The sequence below is a fragment of the Vigna angularis genome, chromosome 8, assembly GCF_016808095.1.
Source record: "Vigna angularis cultivar LongXiaoDou No.4 chromosome 8, ASM1680809v1, whole genome shotgun sequence".
NCBI classification, from domain to species: Eukaryota; Viridiplantae; Streptophyta; class Magnoliopsida; order Fabales; family Fabaceae; genus Vigna; species Vigna angularis.
In genome coordinates, this window is record NC_068977.1 from 16,987,087 (window position 1) to 17,011,050 (window position 23,964).

The window sequence follows — 23,964 nt, forward strand, 5'->3', positions numbered from 1 at the left end:
ATATATATATATATATATATATATATATATATATATATAAAGTCTTATATTATTAAGAGTAATATAATACTGAATATAATATTGATTTTCAAATAATTTATTTCAAAATTTGAGCATCACTCTCCCGTAGTACTGAATTCATATGATCATCCTAATCTCCTAACATCATTAAAATATCATTGTAAGTAAGAAAAGCAACAAACAAATATACGTGTATGAAAGAAAAAAAAAGATTCACTCTAAAGCAAGTCTCTCTTTCATGAAAAAAATAATATACCTTTTTTATGATTTTTATTTAAATAAGTGAGTTCAAATATAAGCAAATTTAATAAAATAGATCTCTTCTGTTAGAAATTTATCATATACTTCAATTTTTAATATATTTATAGCCTTATAAACTTCCGGGAGATAAAAAATTTTGTTTAGTGCTCTACCTAATAATTATTTGTATTTTATCTAGTGTCATTTTTTTAATCAATATTTGAAATATATTTAAATTTATCAGTAACTTATTATTTTGTTATAGAAAAAAAATAGTGGATACATAATTTAAAAGAAATTGAAATGTTCATATTTATGTTTTATTACATCTTTGGACAGTTATGAGCAAAGCTGTCTGCAATATCAGGTGGAAGCACTGTGTCTCCGATCACAGCAGGTTTATCTTTTCAATGAATCTTGTTTTTGTTGAAACGTTTTCTTTTTGCCTCTTTTTTGAACCAATGAACTGAGCTAAGCAATTTTGTGGCTGTTGCTTCACTTGATATTTGTATTTCTGCATAATGTTTAGCTTTTCAATGAGTATTGATTTCTTTGAAAAACGTATTTTTTTGCCTCTTTTCTACACCAATGAGCTGAACTGGGACCATAGGATGAATACGAAAAGAGGTAACATCTTTCTGCAATTTTTATAGGGTTCTCTGTTGGCAGCGGTATTCATCTTTTCAATAACATCTTTTTCTTTAATTGAAAACTGTATTTTTTCTGAACCAATAAAAGAACAACCAATTTACTGCTCTGTTTCTACCTTTATGATAAAAAATTGAATATGCAGATTGAAATTGCTTCCTTCTATAGAGTAATATTGATTCTCGTTAATGTAATAATGGAAGAGGATCAATAATTTATTATCCTCTCATTAATGAACAGAAAAGAAAACGATGACCAAGTAAGATAAATGACTATTGTATCCTTTAATCTATTACAAAAATGCCATTAATAAAAAACATTTTTTACCTAAGTTCTATGGTGACAAATTATCATAAAATTAATATGAAAACTAAATATAATACATATAAATAAAGTTTATAGCGAAGTTTGTCATTAATTTTGTTTTAGAAAATTCCTTGAACCAATTTATCTTTTCCTATTACATTTAAATATAAAGTTACATATGATAAAAATGTGTTTTAGAAAATATAAAATATTGTACACCTTCGACTATGCATGTAGAAAATATAAAATATTAAATTTAATTAATACCACTGAAACAAAAATATTAACCGGACGCGTACAGGGCGAGAGGAGAGAAAAACAATGATTTATGAATGATTTATGAACGCATTACTGACTTTCAACCAACAACAATGAAAAAAAATAAAAATTCTTGTTATGACTTTCACTCCAAATCATATATGTCAAGCATAATTTTTTTCAACGTTTCCACTAAAATTAGTGATTAAAACTCATTATAATTTATTCAGTTTCTTTTACATACATATATACAAGCATACCAAAGCAAAAATATTTTTGTTAAATATTTGGACTTGTGTTATCAAATCCACTAATAAAAGGATGGATTTGTTAATTAAAGAGTTATTTACAAAACTCATTGTGATATTCTCGAATTGTATGGACATCGTCAACGAAAGAGTCTTAATAAATTTATCATTATTTTAAATAGATAGGTGTAGTAATATGAAGATTATTAATATTTTCTTAACATCAATTTTTTTTTGTCTCGAAGAGTGATATACCAATGTTCAAATGTATGATCTTTTACATAAAAAACCCAAGATGCTTATTATGTCATGATAAAGGGTTTGTCTGGATAAGCCACCTCCCAGAAATCAACTAGAGTCATACCTAATTCTTTCATTTTGACATCACTCTTATTGTCAATCCTTTTACATTTAAACATTGAACAAGTAAACATAGTATAATCAACCTCCCAGATTTGTTCTATTATACCATCATTAGTACAATAAATAGAAAAGACACCGGTTATTTTTGTCTATTCGCACCAGTTCTGCAACCGAGGTATATGGAGGCGAGATAAAAAAAATGTATGTTTATACCTTGGTTAAAATGAAACCGAGGCAGTAGAGGGGAAAGAATTTTGGTTTCGGGTTCACCAGAACCGAGGCGGTAGAAGGATGTTTTTTTTTTCATCATCAGGTCATTAACAGATCCCCTTCCATCACATTAACTTATTATCATTTTCTCTGTTGCATCTTTTAATCTCAAACTCTATGAAACAACAACCAGAAAAAGAGAGAAAAATATCCAGAGACAGAGAGGCTAGAATCATATTCAGATTCTTTCATAACATAACAGAATCATATAACACAAAAAAGAAAAAGATCCTTAAGCCCGTAAGCCCGTGCTCTGCCCCTTCTTCACCTGCGTAAAATGGAGCCAACAACCAAATGAGATAATGAAATTAAGCCTTCACGCCTCTCTGTTCATCTCCAATCACAGACAAAGGAGTTGAATCCTTAAGCAAAAACCAAGGGAGATTACCTTAGGGTAGCAAAGGTAGCGGCCGAACCATCGTACACGACGCGACTTTCTCCAACTTGAGCAACGGCGGTCCGACGACTGGCCTCGGCTCCAATGTGAGGTTGCGAACGACACTTCCCTAGACGCGAATCCGCGAAGAGGCATCAGCTTTGGAGACGTTGCGGGTGAGCTTCTGGATCGTGTTGTGGACGTTGGGGATGGAGGGGGGTCTTTAGGGGTGGAAGCCGGGCCTTTAAATCTGAGATTTTTCACCACCAAAAGCCACCGCCAACAACCACTGCCAACAGCCACCGCCAACAGCCACCGCTTGCTCTTCACTCCAAAGGCGATGCACTAGCAGGTGAGGTGGAAGCTGCGCTTGAGCCTTCGCACAGGACGAGGTGGTGGTGGCTCCTTGTAGCGGCGGGGCAGTGGCGAGGCCGCTTGCTCTTTGCTCCAGAGACGCAATGGCAGGTGAGGTGAAAGCTGCGCTCGAGCCGTCGCCCAGGACGAGGTGGTGGTGGCTCCCGGCAGCGACGAGGCAGTGGTGGGGCAGCGGCGGGGTAGCGGAGGGGTAGCGACTAGATTTTCTTGAGACGAGAAAGAAGCGAGAAAAATAAAAGGGAAATGGGAGAGCTGCTAGGTTTTCTTGAAGATTTTCACGGTCCAAAGCCCAAGCCTTATATGCCTCGGTCCATCTAGTAATCGAGGCAGTATTGTTATATACCTCGGTCCATTCTACCAACCGAGTCAGTATGCCGTTTAGACACCGGTTGTTTAACAACCACGGCATATAATGATTTGAAAATTACAACTCTACCACCGCGTCTTATACGCTTCGGTTCCGAAAAAACCGAAGCATAATGTACGAGTTAAAAATGCAATTTTCTACTAGTGCATAGTACGTCATTGATCCAAATACAGGATTTTGATCTTTGGATGTGAAAAGTTTTGGGGACTCAACTTCAAGATTGACTCCACTATTTTGTACTGTGTTTTTATCATCCAAATACTTCGTATAAAAAGTGAAATTATTAATTTCGCAACATGTACAACATATAATATCAAACATCAATCCATTTGCTAGCCACATCAAAGTCTCAAAAGATTTTGAATATTTCAAAACCTCAGCTTTAAACTGTTGCTTTAATATACTGTAATGCTTCATCAACTATTATTTCTCTGATTGTCTTAGAATGTTCTCTTCCCAATGACTTTGTATGCATATAAGTAAGAGATTGCATCATATGTGTTGTTCAGTACGTATAGATGTGCTTGCAATAATTCATTGCGATATTCGATTACCACATTTACACCTCAAAAGCACTTACATATAGAACACCTTTAGTTAGAATTATTGGACTTTGTTTCTCAACACCAAGAGGAGGAGAGGGGGGGGGGGGGGGTGAACTGGTGTTTTATAAAAAGTAATACTTTTCAAATCTTTCGCAAATGGTATGGTTCTTGAAAACTTTCTTGTGTCGTAAGCAATGTGTGCAATGAAACCAGTATGCGTGTAAACACTATAACATAATGAATGCACGAATGTAAAGAGATAAGGAGAAGAAAATCAAACTTAGTTTTTATACTAATTTGGCCTCAATGCCTACATCCAGTCACCCTCCCAATCAACCTTAGATTGGAGAGCAATTCACTATAATGATGAGAGTATTACAGCTGAGGCTTTACAGAGCAACTCTAAAATGTAAACACCTTACAAATTCTCAATCAAATATAGAACAACAAAACCTGCCAACACAAAACTACCCTGTTCCTGTCACAACAACCCCTCTAAGATATCCCCTCTCAAAGTCAAGAGTACACTACTCTTTTACTTGATGCCACACGTACAGGAAACAACAAATCAAAGATTGTAAGTCTTCTTCTCCTGATCAAACAGAATGCACCTTCTGTTGTGTAGAGACGATCAGTCTTTTCAGTCCAATCATGTTTGCTTCTCACGAATGCTACAAGATCTATAAAACTACTTCTCGTTCTTGATTCTTGGAGCCTTTGATCAATTTGTAAAACCTCTCAGATGAAAATCAATTAGATATGAAAGTGTAATTCTAAATTATTCTACAGAAAATCAAACAATGCGTCAATATATAGTTTTTGTCAATTCTAACACAAATCAATCGATTACTATATTAATGTAATCTGTTACATTAAACACATGTAATAGACTTACAACAGTCAAAGCACATAATTGAATATTCAATTAATGTAATCGATTCTCATTAAATGCTTAGTCAAACACATTTAAAAGTATGATCGTTATAGTAGTTATGACAAGCATAAGTCAGTTTTAAAATCTTAACAGACTTAATTGAATACATAAACTATGTAATCGATTAAGCTTTAACACTTAGAAGATTTTTTAAAACTTTTCTTTCTAAAATCTCGTCACAACACATTTGAAAAAGATATGTGCAAACACACGAGTTTTAATCGATTCACCGACTAATGTAATCGATTCAAAACTAGTTGTTTTGCCATAGTTTAAAAACTCAAGCTGTCTGATGACCTTAATTGATTATCACACCACTGTGATCGATTAAGTCATGCATACATGCTTTTTGAATGTGGTTTTTATATCACCAAAACGTATATTGTGCATAGACAGATGTAGTCACTTCATAAACACAATTGTATGCATTAATCAATACAATATGTCAATCAAATGTGACAAACACAATATGTGCATATTTCACACTAAGCATGAACACATATAACTCATAACACAATACACATACATGTGTTTTTATTAACAATGTGTTGTCATCATCAAAAACAACATCACTGGGATTGGGTTTAGCTAACACTATGCTCCCCCTATCAACACCTTTCAACCATGATCTAGAAGGAACTCCTATCATATTTACTTTTGTCATGTAATTTGAACAAAACTCAATACTTATTTTAGCAATAAAACTCTCAATTATCGAAGCTTTTGAGTGATATTGATTTTTCATGTACCATTGCAAAATCTTCATATAAAGTTCAATATGATACATCCATCTTGGGTGACAAAGGAATTTGAGTAGAGGAAGGGGTATTGTAGGGTTCTATGAGATGAAGAGTGAAGAAAAATGAGAGTCATTTTTGTGTGATTGATAATGTGGGAGCAGATGATGAAATATCCTGGTTAGACAAGAAGAAAATTGTAAATATGAAAAAATGATGTATGTTTTTGTTGAAGTTGAATGAATAAAAAAGGGGAAATTCAAAAATTAGAGAAGAGGATGGAGTGGTTGTGTCTTCTATGTTGTATGAAAATTGAAAGGGTTGATAATGGAGTTTAAAAATAGAGAAGTTGTGATGATTGTTTCTAGGTGATTGATGAGAAAAGATATTAATGACAATAGAAGTAGGAAATCTTGAAGTTGAGACATGGAGGAAGAAGAATAATACTTTTATAATTTAATTAAAGAAATGAGTATGTTGCAGACTCATGTAATCAGACGTGGAACAAAATTTATCACAAAGCATAAAACTTAATGTCGTTTGAAATTAGGGACCAAAACCATTGTTTTTCAAAGTAAAGGAACCAAACAATATCAAAAATTTTAGCATGAACTATTTATAACTTTTTGGCTTAATACCTATTTTTGTCCCTATATTAGTTAGTTTTGTTCAAAATGGTCCTCACTTTTTTGAGATATCCAAAGTAGTTCATTCTTTTGTAAAAATTGTTCAATTTTGTCCTTTTTACTAACGATGTTTAAATCGATAATGGCGTAATGCCCACCTTAGCCAATATTCAATGAAATGTTCAGTTTTAAAATACGTGGTAATATCAACCCAAGTGTTGTGACAATGTTAAAATTGAAATGGTTTTTCTAAAAGGAAATTACAATTAGTTTCAAAGGGATTTGCGATTATGGTTAAATTAGGGTTGAGGAAACTAGTGAAATTGGTGTTCAATTTGGGTTAGTGGTTCATTGAAATTGCAATTGGAAGAGCTTGGGTCAGGTAAGTGTTCGTAACATCATGTTGTGTTTGTTGGATTTTGGTAAAATTCTCCCGGGTTAGCTCTGGTCATGCACTACGCAATTTGCTTGAAGTTGTTTCTTTGTTACTTCTCTTTTTCTTTTGTTCTTGCTTTAGAGAAAGATTTCAAATAAGAGATAAGAGAGACTTGTTGGGTCCACTTCTAGGAAAGAGAGGTATGTCACAATGGACAACTTAAGTACCAAGTTTTTCCTAGGCAGAGTGTATTCAAACTAGCCTTAAGTATTTCTCAAGAGAAATTATTAATTAAAACAAGAACAAAGATTTTTTGCTAAAACAATAATGACTAAAGACTACAAAATAACTCAAATTAAATTAAATGTATGTGCGTTAAAAAAAATAAAGATAAAAAAAAATAAAAATAAAAATAAGAATCAAAATATTCAAAATACTAACTGTACTCCCCAGCAATGGCGCCAAATTTGATAGGCTGTCGTTGAAGCTATCAAATTAATACTACTTTTCAAGACAACTTCAGTATTGCCAAGTAGTATTCAAGAAAGTAGATAGGGTTAAAGTAACCCTGAGTCGTCTCCCAACGAATACGAAATTGTCTTTTAATATTTGAATCTTATGAATGCAATGCAATGTTCAAGAATAAAAATGATGTTTGGAGAATGTTTAAAGAACAAATAAGAAACTTAAAAACGATTATAATGAAATAGGCTAATTCCACTGCTTTTCCAAGATAGATTCATCATCGGTTATTCACAGATAATTGTTCAATTGATTATTATTTAAGTTTCAAATTAATTAAAGTACATTCTTAATTAATTTGAGGGCGATCATGCACTTAACCAAAGTAAATTCTCAATCAAATGCAAAACCTTTCTAGATTATTCACAATGAATTCAACCAAAGTACATTCTCAATCAAATCCTATTGTGTTTAATCATGTATATTCTTAAATCGCCTAACCAAATTAAAAACTAATCAATCAAAGTAAATTCTCAATTGATTATAGATGAAATTATTACTACCAATCAAAGTACATTCTCAATTGATAGTAAAAACCATTTAATCATATGAAAGTTCCTAAATTAAATCAAAGTAGATTCTCAATTAAACCTATAAACCCTAGAACTCATATAATCAATATGCATGTAGATTCAAACACATTATGATGCAAAAATCTTTGCTTTTAATTTGATAGAGAGATGAAAGACATAGAGAGAGAACAACTTAAATCAATAATCAAAATAAACAATTGCATTAACACAATCTAACCTCGGAATCCATAATGGAATTACATCAGAATAGTCCTAGATGCTTAGCTCTCCATGAATGGAGTTGAATACAAGATGAAATAAGAGAGAGAAGTGGTGAATGAATGAATGAAGTCAAGTTTGTCTGTTTGGCCCATTTGTATATTATTTTCCAAATAAAATCTGCTTTTGGGCCTTGAATTGTCATTTGGACCAATAAAACTTATATTCTCAACTGTACAAATAAAAGTAAGAATTTCCAAGAATAATTTATGCAACTAAAAATCACCTTTTAAGTCCCTTTTTATTTCCAAACCCAACAATTCCAATCATCAAAAATTCACTTAAAATCAACCATTTAAGCACAATTATCCCATCAAAAATTTGAATTTTAAAGCATAAATGTGGGCATAAATATGCACTCATCAGAGGACACTCAAGTTTGTGAAAAATTATAAACGTAGGGTAAGGGTCAGATGCATGGGTGGCCAACGTAGGTGTACATGAATAACTTATTGTGTCTTTTTGCCTTCACGTAAAACTTGGCAATTAAGGAAAATTGTTGATACTCATACTTGTAGGAGATAATTTAACATTAAAATGATGAATAATAAATGGTTGAGTGAGAAATTGGATAGGTCTTTACAAGAAAATCCTAATTTAAGGGTGAATCAAATAGGTTCAAAAGCATTGAGAAAATGGAATACCAATGTTGCAATTTCTAAAGCACGTAGGATAAAGTTAATGCCATCAAGTCAACTTGAGGTGATTTTAAAGAACATTTTAGAAGGATTTATGACTATGCACATAGGTTGTTGAGGTGTAACACAGGATCAACAGTTAAGGTTAAAGTACACACTAATAATGGTGACCTAATGTTCTAGAGATTTTATGTTTGTCTGAATCCATACTACAATTAACTCAACCAATGAAAAGGGAAAATTAGATATTAGGATAAAAGTTTTTTAGTAGTAATTTCATGTACTTTGATTCGGAAAATTATTAGGAAAATTTTGATGTAATTTCATTTTGTACTTTGATTATGTACTTTGATTATGTATTTTGATTATGAGAATTAACTCATTAATGTTATTATATTATAATGTTATTAAGTGAATTATATTACTACCTTGGTATGTATCATGTTGATATAAATCAGGGAGCACATTGCAAATAAAAGGGGGACTAAATTGAACATAAGCAAATCAAATTTCTTTAATTCTTCATTTCTACTTATTAAAACAAACATTAATACATCATGCATTACGTCAACCTACAAACACCACCCTAAACATTAACCTTAACATTACATCAACAAAAAATACAACCAAATTGCCCACCTAAACCCATCAACCTAAACACAACCACAATATTAAAATGTTTAGCATACCACTAACACACACAACTCCAACTAAAAATTTTATCCTTTTATTCAAAACTTTCACTAAATTTTTCAGATCATAAACCCCCTCCTTTGCCTCACAATTGTAACATCTCTTTCATCAATGTTTTCTTCATAACACCACTTGAAAAAGTTATAGTACATTCCATTTGAAGATCCACCTTGTTACTCACCAAAATAACTTCACAGTCAATATTAACTATCAACACATAAATCCAATAGACATAACGTGAAAAGGGATATTCATAAAACGTTGTAGTGACGACATCCTCAAAATTATCTACCAACACTCTTTGCAACTCTAGCCATTTTTGTTATAGCAATATCACCACACTTGCAAATGGGGATTATCCCACCTCCCCTCCAACCACCACCATGTGATGAATGAGAAACTACTTTCCCCATGTATTGGAACAAGAAGAAGAACATCGGGAAGAAGTCATACCTCTTTCGACACAAGGACTTTGCTCAATTGAGGGAAAAAATTCAATGAACCCCAACCCTCTTCATATACGAACCCTAACCGTCCTCGCTAAACTTTAACTTTAACTTTTAACATTTTCATGTCACTTGGGTTGATCTTGCCACGTATTTTAAAACTAGACAATTAATTGAATATTGGTGAAGGTGGACGTTACACTATTAGCGATTTAAATGTCGTCAGCAAAAATGGTCAAATTGAATAATTTTTACAAAATAACAGATCACTTTGAACATTTAAAAAAAGGTGAGAATCATCTTGAACAAAACTAACTAATACAGAGAACAAAATAGATATTAAGTCTAATTTTTTATGATAAATTATGGACCAAAAATATATTCCACTCATTTTAATTTCATATATAAGTTGAGGAATTAAAAATATATTTAACAAAAACAAAAATACAAACTTTTTCTTATTTTCAGGAGGATAGATTGAATTTTCCAAATCCACCTACAAAGGCAACACCTTCTCCACCTGCGATATTATCTATCTTGCCCACTTAAGACTCGGCGACACCTGTCGTCGAACAACATAGTCTTTGCCGCATCAACCATCACCAATGTCACACAACATTTGTGTGTTCCTTTTATTCCAACTTTTGCTTATCACAACCCGTCAAGACACAAACAACCTCTTTTTATGTTTTCTTAATTCTTATTTTAGGATGTTTTATATTTTCTGATTTGGATTACTCACCAGTGTTGATCCCTTTGATTTTTTTCTTTGAAAGAAATTTTTGTTGGGACTATTTGGCTTTTTTTATTCTCAAATGTTTTTTCAAATTGGGGAACAAAGGAATTTGAGTAGAGGAAGGGGTATTATAGGGTTCTGTGTGGTGAAGGTGAAGAAAAATGAGAGTGATTTTTGTGTGATTGATAATGTAGGAGTAGATGATGGACATCTTAGTTAGAGAGAATGAATATTGTAAATCTAGAAAAATGGTCTATGTTTTTGTTAAAGTTGAATGAATAAAGAAGGGGAAATAAAAAGAAATAAAAAAGATGATGGAGTGGTTATGTATTCTCTGTTGTATGAAAAATGGAGAGGTTGATAATTGAGTTGAAAACTGAAGGAGTTGTGATGATTGGGTCTAGGTGATTGATGAGAAAACATATCAATAATAATAATAGAAGTGAGAAATATTGGAATTGAAATATGGAATTCATCCTTATAGGCTAAAAAAGTAACCTTTATTATAAATATTTCATTAACTTTTATTTTTACTTATAAACAAAACCCATAATTTATTAAACAAATACAATCGATTAAAACTAAATAAAATACACTAAAAGATTTTAATTTTTTTAATCTAACAAAATAAATAATTAAAATATAAAATTATAAATAATAATTGAATATTTTAAAATATATTTTATTATCATCATAAAATTAAAATTAAAATAATTAATAACATAAAATAAATTTGATATTTTGCAATACATGTTTTATATTAAAATAAAATAAAATAAATTTATTTACATTCTTACAATTTATTATAATATATTTTTATACTCAAATATAATATTTTATTCACTGAAATTTTATAATAATTATTTATCTTAACTGAAAATTTATAATTTTGAGAATTTATATTTTACATTAAATTATTTTAAAAATCTATTTATAAATAATTTTCTAAATATATTAACATATAACCAAATTTTTTTATTACATCACTCTTGATACTTTCAACTCATTTCTGTTCGACAATTAATTAATTTCCACATAGATTAAATATCATACTAACTATATTATAATGTAAAAATTATTATTTTTATTTGATTAAAAGAAAATAAATAAATAAATAAATAAAAATCACAACATTGATCAAAAGAAAAAACAAACTTATTCCACTTAACCTCAAAATTAAATTAAGAAAATACAACAAAATCAAGTTAAAAAATTACAACAAAAACAATCCTAAAGATTTAACACTTTATGATACCTAAAAATAACATAAAAAAATAATAGACGGATGAAGTGAAAGATAATGGAAATGACATAATAAGGTTATTAGAAAGTTCCTAAGATGTCCTAATGTATTTCTCTCAGATTTATTATATAGAAATTGAATTATGTTTTATTTTAGACTTTTTAGTTGTTATTTTCTTCTTGTAATATCCTCCAACTTCAATTATTTTCTAAATAAATCCAATATCTTTATTATATATTTGATTTTTATGAAGATTTAAAAATGTTAAAAAAGATTTTGTCATATTCCAAAAGATTTCAAATTTATTATGTTTTGATGATTTTTATAATTAAATAAGATATTTATTTCAAAATATCAAAAAAAAAAAATCTAAAGTATTTGTCTCAAACTATCTTTTATCATAAAGATTATTGAATTATCAAAGTTCTTTTTGTGCAAAAAAATAAATAAACTACTGTTGCTCATTCCTTCTTCATGGCTTACTCAAATTCAGTTTGGCTCAGCCTAATTAGTTTTTCAATAGTCATCATTTTTCTTCACTTTTTGATGTTTCTCTTGCCTTCTTCATTTTGACTTAATTTCTTGTAGTCTAGATAATTTATGACCTTAAATCTATCTTCAATTGCATTAATACACCTCAAAATAATAAAAGAACATTTATTGAACTAAAAAATTATTTTTAGCCTCTCAAGTTCATTTAGTTATCTTAGAATAAATCATGATTAAAACAAAAATTTTAAGCACAAAAGTCAATTAAGAGATCAATATTAAAAGTTAAATGAAGGTATAAATATGCATTCATTAGTTGATGTGAGGACTGTAAATTTTGGAGGTGGGGACACGACAATCAACCACCCATTGCATTATTAGAATGCAATAATTGGAGTGCATTATGGGGAGTATTTTATTACTGGACGCACCCTTCCATCAAAAGGGAGATAACTGACTCCTCTCTGCTCATCACCCATCTTCATCCTTTTTTCTTCTTCATCTTTTCCTTCCAGCCAACATCATCATCTTTCACACACGGCCAAATCAGCCTCCTGTAGATACTTCAAGGTAGACGGTGGCTCGTATGCAGGTGCGGCGGAGGTGAAACCCCTCCCTGGGTTGAGGTGGCTGAATCAGTGGCCAGTGGCCGATTTGGTAGTGATGAAGCAAAAAGGGGGTGGTTATGGTGATGGAAGAAGCTGGAGGAGGTGAAGGTCCTAGTCCGGGATATGAGGTTGCGGGTGGTGGACATGGTTGTGCTTGGAGAAACCAGGTAAGGGGGAGCTAGAATTGGGTATATGAATCGTAGGAATAATATGTTTGATATCATATTATGATTATTTAATATTTTTGATGAATAATTTTATGTTTAGAGTATCCTTCATTGCTATAAATCTGTATGGGTAATTGTAGAACTATCCTATTACAAATCTGGGAAAAGGGATGAAAGATATGGGTTTCTGGGTTTTCTCTGCATTCTGTGCAATTCTGCAGAATTCTGCAGAATGCACGCTCGTCCCATTTTGGTGAGTCAAAATTGGACGTTCGTCCAATTTTGGTAAATCAAATTGGACGTTCGTCCAATTTGTGCTCGACCAAATAGTGGTCGGCCAAAGTATATGAGCGTTCGGTTTGGTGCTCTAAGATAACGAACGTTCGTCCATAGATAAAGTTAGAAATCTTAAACGTTCGTCCTTAGTCAAGTAATCTCAGCAATGTCGAGTGTTCGGCCTTCAATTGGTAGTCTCTAATAGAGATCTAGAGCGTTCGTCTTTCAGTTGGTATTCTTGGAAGGAAATCTGGAGCGTTCGGCTGTTATGTATTGGTTAGAATAAGCGTTCGTCTTAAACTTGGAATTCTCGGGTAGCATTGTTGATCGTTCGTACATCATTTGATAGTCCACTGAGCGCCTCTCTGGACGAGCGTCTACTTCTACTAGCTGGACGAACGTCCACTGTTCTATTAGCTGGACGAGCGTCCACTGCGATTCTCGATGGAAGTCTTCTTAGACTTCTGGACGAGCGTCCTCCATGAGCTCTTGGACGAGCGTCCTCCGCTGAACGAGCGTCCTCCGCAATGTTGTACGAGCGTCCTCCGCAATGCTGAACGAACATCCTCCGCTGAGCGAGCGTCCTCCGCAATGTTGAACGAGCGTCCTCCGCTGAACGAGCGTCCAACGCAACGCTGAACAAGCGTCCTCCGCAATGCTGTACGAGCGTCCTCCGCAATGCTGAACGAACGTCCTCCGCTGAGCGAGCGTCCTCCGCAATGCTGAACGAGCGTCCTCCGTTGAACGAGCGTCCAACGCAATGCTGAACGAGCGTCCTCCGCTGAACGAGCGTCCTCCGCTGAACGAGCGTCCAACGCAATGCTGAACGAGCGTCCTCCGCGTGGCTGAACGAACGTCCTCCGCATGGCTGAACGAGCGTCCTTGGTCTGGCTGAACGAGCGTCCTCCGCATGGCTGAACGAGCGTCCTTGGTCTGGCTGAACGAGCGTCTTCCACTGTTGGACGAGCGTCCTCCACTGTTGGACAAGCGTTCTCCACTGTTGGACTAGGTATTCTCATACTCCGATCGTAAGCGTTCGATATTAATGATAGGTAGTTCGGTTTTATTTTTGTTCATTCCCAGATAGTAATTATCCATAGTGAACGTTCGGTATTAATTTGATAGTCTTAAGTTCTAATCTTAAGCGTTCGTTATTATTATGTGATTAGTAATTTATAGCGTTCGATCTGGATTATGCTTAGGTTAGATTATAACTGTTCGGTCTCGATGATGTGGCACTCAGATAATGTTCATCATAGGCAGTGTTCGGTGAGATTTGACCTTTTTACGATTGTTCAACTGGGACTCGACATGGCATTCGGCTTTGAGCGTTCGGTCTAGTGTTTGATCCATGTTCGTTCTAAGAGTGTTTGGTCAATATTGGGTCCCGAGTTTCAGCGTTCGGCTCAATAGTTCATTGATTCCCTAGCGTTCATTCAAATAGGATCCAATCAAACAGTGTTCAGTGAATAACGTTTGGCAGATAGCGATCGTCCAGTAGCATTCGTCCAGTTGAGTTTGGTGAACAGTGCTCGTTCAAATGTATTCTACTTTTAGTATTGGATTCTAAGTTGAATGAATTTATGCGTAAATGTTTGGAATATAGGATGTAATGTGATATGTGTGAATGCATGAGGTATGATAATTATTGTGATAAATGTATCCCATGACATTGATATGAGATCATGCATTTGCTCATGATATGAGTATTGTGGGGAGGTTTTGTAATGGTATAATGTGAGTTGAGGAACGGGTATGGTATGAATCTCATGGAGAGATTCTGAAAAGTTATGTTGTTAGTGTATATGTTGATGCTGAGGGTCCTGTAGTTGGAGGTTATCCTGATACTCTAATAATTCATCCAGTCTCATGTAGAGAAGGATGAATTATGTGGTGAGAGGAGCAGGAGGTCCTGGTCTATGTGCCGGTTTTGGACATAGTGAGGGGACTAACCTTGTGAATGGTATGAAGTATTTTGGAAGTGTATTTATAAGAAAAAGTAGAAGTCATCACAAGTGCATAACCTCCCGTGACTGCTCATCAACGTATCATCTGGATGAGTGTCTATTGGGTATTGTGACGTTTATTGGGGATGGTGGGATGAATCTCTAGTAAGAATTGTGGTATGATGTTATATGAGGATGTCTGTTATAAATTTTATATGATGTTTATATCAAAGCATTTATGCATGTTTTACAATTGTTGTGTTCATGTTAGCTAACCCTTACTTATTTGTGCATGTATCGGAAAAATCTTATTTTTGCGATGATCGTATAACGTTTTTGTTGTACGGGAGCAGATGAAGGATCGTCGCGTGATCCGGTGCGAATGAAGAAAGAGATGGAAGACCAAATTAGAAAGATTCAATGTTATATATTTGTAGTTAAATCTGAGCTTAAAATATATGTATAGGGTTAAGTATAAAGTTACAGGGTGATACTGTAAATGTATTATTATAAATTTTTTTTTGAGTTTGAATTTTATAGGGTGAATTTTTGGGATGTTACAGTTGACCTTTGGTCATAGCCGACTCAACCAACATTTGACCCAGACAGCTTAGTCGAAGCCCGTTCGATTGAATTTCATTCAGTGTTCACTCAATTTGATTTTTAATTTTGACCACGACTGACTCATCCTTGATCGATCAGGTCAAATTCAGCCTAGACTGACTTTGTCGAATTTCCATTGACGTCATCTCAGCTAATTTCGATCGAGACGAACTCGATCGAATTTTGATTGAGCTCTACTTGACTGAGTTTCGGTCTGGATCGACTCGGTCAAATTCTTGCCAAGGTCAACATTGTCGAATTTCGGTCTGGGCCAACATGGTCTAATTTCGGTCTGGGTCGACTTTGTTGAATTTCGATTAGGGCTAACTCGGTTGAATTTGGGTCGGGGTTGGCTTGACCAAATTTTTGTTGGGGTCGACTCGATCAAATTTCGATCGTGGTCGACTCGTTCGAATTTTGGTTGGGGCTAACGAGATAGACTTTCAATCAGGCTTGACTCCCCAACATATTTGTCGGACTCGACTTCGCCAAATTTTGGTTGGACATTGTTAGCAACAAGGGAAGAAATGAAGATAAGAATTTCTTAATGATGACAAAAAGAAGGTCCAAGAATCCAAAACACTGCAAACGATGTTAGAAGACTGGTTGTTTACTTTTAAGCTTTTATAATAAGTCATTTACGGTTATGCATTGGACTTAGAAGAATACACAGCTAGTTGCATAAGATTACACAAGTAAGAGTTTTATTTCAAAAATGCTCTAGAATAAACAATTATCATAATTGATAATCGATTACTCCAGTTAATCACACTTGGTAATCGATTATCATAAAGAGAAAATAATTTTTGAAATAGCTTAAGAAATAATTGATTACCACTTATGATAATCGATCTTCAATGAAAATTGTGAAAAGACTCTTCAGCTTTTTAACCTAATTTTCAAATATTGTGTCTATATACATTTTCCTTAAGCGAAATTTCGAACAAATGATTCATTTTAGAGGTTTAATGTGGTGTTGTAAAGAAACTCTTTGTGCTTTTGAAAATTGAAGTGTTGGTAGAAGTGAGAGCTTTCACTTAATGTGTCTAAGTGATTGTGTACATCTGTTGTGACTAGAAAAAGTTGTACATTCTTTGTGTGTCAAAGAAAGAGTTGTTTGTGCCTTCAAAAGAGATGCTTTCTAAGATTTACTCTACTATTTGTTATTGTAAGTTCTTGTTATTTTTAGTGATTAGTTAATCCCTCTTTAGAGAGATTAAGAACTGGATGTAGGGTCTTTTAATTTGAACCAATATAAAACTATCTATGCAACTTCCTCTTTCCCTATATTATTTATCCTTACTGTTCTTTTTTAAACGAATAAATTTGTTATGAAATCAATCCATAAAAAGAGAAAATTTTAAAAAGGCACAATTTTTATTAAGTAAATTAGTTCACCCCTCTCTTGGTTAACCTCATGTGAACATTCTGCTGTGTGATTCTAATACTTGTCTTGGTGGAGTTTCGGTCAAGGCTGACTCGGTGGAATTTCAATCGAGGTCAAATTTTTATTAAGACATTTTTCAGATGAATTTCAATTGATGATGACTCGAGCCAACCTTTAGGGAAGGAAGACCAAGATTGACCTTCGATTGGGGATGACTAGGTTGGCCCTCATCTGGAAACCTTAGCCAAATTTTAATTTTGAATTTATAAAATAAAAAATATCCAATCTAAATCAAATTAAATAGATTGAGATTTAGAATTTCAAAATCCAAATCCAATTAAATGAATTGGATTTAAAATCCAAAAATATAGATTTGAATTTGAAATAATACAGACTTAAAACAACATCGATTCATGTTATTATGAATTAGATCTCAAAATTGGGATCATTTGTCCATCTTACCACAATCTAATCAACTTTGTCTTAAGATTATCGGAAGAAGAGATGTTGGATATGATCATTTTAAAAGTTACACACCAAAAAAAATAATATTGAGCAAAAACACAATCAAAACAAGAAGACTAGTTGGAATAAAATTTGTAACGTTACTCCCATTTTTCATTTTCTTAACTCTCCCTAAAACCTTTTCCTTCTTTCTCTATAATTTTCTTTCTTTAAGTTTTTATTTGATTAAATTTTCGAATAAAATAAGTTTCTATTTACTCTAAAAATTTCTTCTATCTTTTCAAATAAAAGATTTCACCGTAGGTTTTGATATTGTATAAATTTTGAAACAAATTAGTATTTGTGAAATTGTCCAACAAGTATATATGTTATACTTTAATACTTGTATAAATTTTGAAACAAATTATTCCTATTACTTGTGTGATTAAGTCTTACCAAAGTCTTTTCATCTAATTCTATTAGAAAACTGAAATATAGCAGTAGGCTTAGTTCCTTTCAGAACTTCAATTCGTTTTAGCTACTTTCTTTTCTCATAAATATTATAGTAAAAATTATTCACTCAACACCAAAATACTTATTAGGTATGCATTTATCATATAAACATTTGTGCATAAGTTAACTATGTTATTAACATAAAACAAGATTAAAGTGTTTTATTTGCAATATAAATTTATGTTATCGTATGGCGAACTATAAATAGTTTATGAGCTTATTTATAAATTATTTCAAACATTTACGTTACATTAAGTTATCAAGAAAAGATAAATTACTATCAGGCCAATGTTCTAAAAATATACCTCAAAAGAAAGTAATGTCAAGTCTAACTATGTATCTGATATAATGTATGATTTCGTCTTAAAACTAATTAATATTTATGGCATTAACCAACATATGTATAGATTGTACTCTAAAACTTCATTATATATATTACATTGACCTAATAGTAATTTATCTTTGAAATAACTTGTAAACAATTCATAAACTATTATTGGTCAATTCCACAAATGTTAATTTATTTTAAAATGAATTTTTTTATGTGATTTCAAAACCAAATTTTCATATTGAGTGAATAAATTTCAATGTAAATAAATATTATATTTACGGAGTCGAATGTAGTATAAGAAAATGATTTTCATGGACTTTCTTAGTCTTCTGTGCATTATGTGAGTTTCCTTCTGTTATATTTTTGATGTTCGTCCTCCATAAATGAATGATAGTGTATTTGTAAAAGATACTTTGACACCCAAATTAAAAGATGGTGCTTCACATAGTAATTGATGTTGTATAAAAAAAGAACTTAAATCATTTAGCTTGATGTGTATACTACTTATAAGATGGTTATAAATACTATGAATTCTTACCTATAGGGTTATGATGCACACAGTGACCCATTTACCTTTGATGTGTATTATGCTAAGTTAAATAATAACATCTAGTAAAATATGACAAACAAATTTATGACCGAGTGGTAAAAGATTGGCTTGTGATTAGGTAGCTTAAATCGTGTGTAGTACATAAATCCTCTAGTCTTCTCATGATTTAAAGACGTGTAAAAAACTTTTAGTAAAATAATTATAATTAAAATAATTATAGTTGACCTTACTGACAACCGATATTTGGTGATTGTCTTGTACCACAAAACAAATGCAGAAAAAAATTACATATTTATTAATAACCTTACTGACAACCTTACTGGTACAAATATTTTTATGTTGAGTGAATAAATTTCAGTGTAAATAAGTATTTAGAATGAATTCAAGAAATCAAATCTACTAGTATATTTTATTGTTAACAAAGTTAGTTGAAATGACTTCTAAACAAAGTTAATTAGGAAGTTATTGGAAAAAGTTGTGAAGTCCCATATCACCTAATCCAAGTAACAAATTCATGTAATACAACTTATATATTTGTTGACCAGTTTCACAAATGTAAATTTATTTAAAATGAAGTTTTATATGGTTTTAAAACAAATGAAAATATCTAATCTAAATTTCCATATTGAGTGAATAAATTTCACAATAAATGTTTATAAGAAAAAAAGTATTTAGAATGAATTAGGCTTCTCAAATAAATAAAAATATACTATTTTAGTTGTTAGTTAAGAAGACTTCTATGAAAATTAATTGCACAAGTCATAAAAAAAATACTCAGAAAATCTGGTATCACCTTACTCAAGTATCAACTTATACATAAGGATATGCTAATTTATTTTAAATTAAATATTTATATGGTTTCAGATCCAACAAAATATCTACAAATCTCACATCACCTATTAATACATTCAAAAATTAATGTATTACATGATTAAAAAAAGATCAATACACACATTAGTAAATGAAACTCAAATGAACAAAATAACTAATAAAATGTATTTGATTTCCAGAGTACACATGAAAAAGAAGGTTGAATACTAAAAAAAATATAAACATATATTTTAAAGAAATTATTTAAATATACCTTTAAATCAAAAGTATTTTTAACATACAAGATATTTGTTTCGGCCTTTAATATTTTAATATTTTTTAGTTATGGGAGATGTATGGAAAATTTGATTTTTAATTTTTCTTCCATATGAATTTAAATTATGTAATATCCCAATTACATAGTATTAATATTACAAAGGAACTGTCACATGTAGATTAGTTAACAAACAGGAATATAAAATTAATTTACAGTCATTTAACATAATTATAAAAATAAATTTTATATACAAGGTATTAAGATCAAAACTATATGCATCTAGGTAGTTTAGAGAAAGTTAAATATATGTTGTCCTTCTATCCAGAGCTTGCTCTATAAAAATCTCATCACCCTCTGTTCATACTTACCAGATAATCATAGCCGAAACACATGAGCAATAAGTAGGGTTGGGCAGAATTAACTTAAAATACTTAAACTATAGTTAATCCATATTTTTTTAAACTTAAAAAACTAATAATACAGTTAACTAAAAACTAATTAAACTAATTAATAGTACAATTTAAAAATACTGAACTATTTTATATTAAGTACAGTTAACTGCAGTTTAGGTTTATACATGCTTTTCCAATCACGGCTTCATTTTGCTTTCTGCCTTACATCCTGTTCATCCTACTCACTCGATGCTGCTGTTGAAGGTTGTCGCTGTATAATTCAGTTTAAAATTAGTATAGTTAGTAGTTCAGTTCAGTTTATTTTGTAGTTTAGTACAGTTTAGTATAATTCAGTTCAGTACAGTTTAATAAAACAAAAAATAGTTCAGTTCAGTTTTTCTGAACTATTTTTTAGTGCAGTTCAGTTTTTCTGAACTAATTTTTAGTTCAATGCAGTTTTTAGTAGTGCAGTGCAGTTTAGTTTGATTTGTCCACCCCTAGCAATAAGAACACCTAAATACATAAGAAAACAAAACAAGGTAAGCTAATGTAAACATAATTATCATATAATAATTAAGATTCCAACCTAGATCACATTCCAAGCCAAATAATCAAACACCCTATAAGAATGCAATAAACTTAGATTCGACTCATTCAGATATCGTATGAATATCGAACTATGGTAGTTCATGCACTTGTAGTGGTGAAACAGCTAGCCCACCCCAAACTACCACATAAGGTTAGTTCGTTAACAAATGTTCCCCTCGACTAGGATCTCCTGCTATCATCTTTCTCTACTTGAGAATGAATGACCATTAGAGTGTGATGAACCAATATTTTATTCACTTCACTTAGCTTATTGTACCGAATTTAATCAGGGAATTGTGCTTAAATGTTCGGTATTTTTCCGTTTTCGTTAATTGTGCTTAATTTGATCAGAAATTCTTATTTTGACTAATTTGAATTATCTGAGCTTATTATTTTCATTATTGATTGTAAGGAAAAAATTTGGGACATTTGGAAAAACATTCACACACTCTGTTTGAAAGAAACTACACTGCGTTGATTTAATTTGTGTGGAAAATTGAGCAGAATTGGCTTAGAAGCAAGACACATCACACGACTCCATAGAGAAGAAATGCATTAACTTTGGATGTGCAGATTTGTTTTGACCATATTCTTCCACTCCACATAAGCATTTGGTCTTGGACCTTAATTGCAAAAGAATCTCACGGACCAAATTCATTTGCTGAAATATGAATAAAATTATGAAGACATAGACACATGGGAAGATATTCCCTTGTCACGGATGCTGCAGAGAATGTTGGAAACACAATTTTCTTGTCTTCATTTTAGTTTTTTTTAAAAAAACATTGTTACATGTGAAAAGAAGTGCAGCGTTTGGTTTTGTTTTCTCGACTTAAAACACATATGGACAATTGTTTGGAAAGCATTAACCGGTAGTGGAATAAACGTGGGACCCTCCATTAGGAAAGGAAATATTGTTCATGAAGAGGGGTCACGTTGAAGGAAGCAACTCACGGCAACCATCAATCTTCTTTCTCTTTTGGAAAAGAAAGACACCCACAAAATGAGAGAGTTTTATTGGATGCAAGTAGGAATGTCTGGAAGTATTCCTAGAAGTGCAACCATCCAAATATTGCATTCATTTGGGCTCCACATCTACCCTTCACAAACTCCAACTTCCAACATAATTGAAGAAGCAGCTGGTCCAGCAGAGATGACACACGGTCCTCCACATCCAGAAGCTTTGGAGCTTCATTATGAAGGAAGCTGCACCATCCAGCAAAGAGGAGATTCTCGGTCCAGCAGTGGAGAAGGAGCACGTCCAAGCGGCCCAGAGTTGGTGTGTACGATGCTGCAAAGGAGAGCATGGTGATTGAGTAGAAGCGGTCTGCACGTCCTGGAAGAAAGCTTCCACGCTGGAGTTGCTGTTTTTATTTTTAGAGAAGCTTGTAGGTGCACGGTGATGGCTGGAAATTAGGAGGAGAAGCAGTTGGTCCAGTGGAGAGGATGCTCACGGTCTTAGTCTAATCCAGCAGCTTGGAGGAAGATGGACACAATCCAGCAGAGAAATCAACATTCCAGCAGAGTGGAAAGCAACCTCCACGGTCCAGTAGCAGCTGCACGCACATGGAAGGCCTGTTTTCAGGCAGAGAATGGAAGCACACAGCAAGAAGGGAAGCGGCTTCTGGTCTGCAGCAGAAAGGAGTTGGTGATGAAGCATGCATATTCCAGTAACCAAAAGCAACAATACATGGTTCACGTGAAATCCAGCACTTGGAATGTGGGCACCACGCTTCAAATGAATTTGTCATCAAGCAGAGAAGCACATAACAATGAAGGGCCTTTGCTTGTTTTAATTGGCACGCACAAGGTAATATGATGGAAAAATTGGCTGGAAAGAAGGAGTGAACAGGACCGAATTTTGGCTATAAGAGAAAGGGGAGTTCCAGAGATTGATATACGGCCTTGAGGCCTGGAAGGGGTCTCGGTTCTTCTCTTCCAGATCGCTCTCTGATTTTCTTTTCCATTCCAAACAGTGTAATAGTGTAGAATTTTAATTCTGAAGCAATGTAATGCGTTGCAGTGTTTGCAAGTTTGATCATTTCTTTGATATTTCCACAGGATTTTGTTTCAGCTTGATGAATTTGATTTTCAGTGAAGAGATTTTAATTTTACCGTTTCTTTTATTTTATCGTTTATTGTTTTCCTACACCGTTAAATTCTATCGTTTCTGAATATTTACTGTTCCTTTTTTTTTTTTAACGTTTTTCACTGTTTAGTTTTTATTGTCTTTTAAATTTATTTTAGTATTTTTAATTCAATGTTTAAATCCCAGTTTTAATTTATTTTAATTTTTCAGCTGTTTTATTTAATTTCCAATCTCCAATTTAATCTTACCGCCGCATTCAACCATAGCACCAAAAACACCCCCCCTTCGTGTTAGATCTGAGACTGAACCCAATTTGGTCCTCGAGAGACGACCTAGGAGTCACTTCCTAGTCTATACTGCATTATTCTTAATTGCACATCAAATTTGATCGGCCGCGACAGCTGTATCAGAGTGTCAAGATAAACTACTAGTACTTAGTTTCTTACATTCATACTAACAACACATTGATAACCATCATTAAGAATTATCCTTAAAACACTTATAAACCTCACATCCATTTAACCACATATTCCAAAACATATCACTAAGTATCATATACATTACATCATATAAATCCAAGCACAAATAAGAAATAGAAAACAAATCAATCAAACAACTTCAACTCATTTGTCCAGCTAACAACCTTTGCCCTACAAGAATCTAAACAACAAGCCTCTCAAACTAAGCAAGCTGGCTCGCTTAGCCTCTGCAACTCTATGCCAAAAACCCCAAATA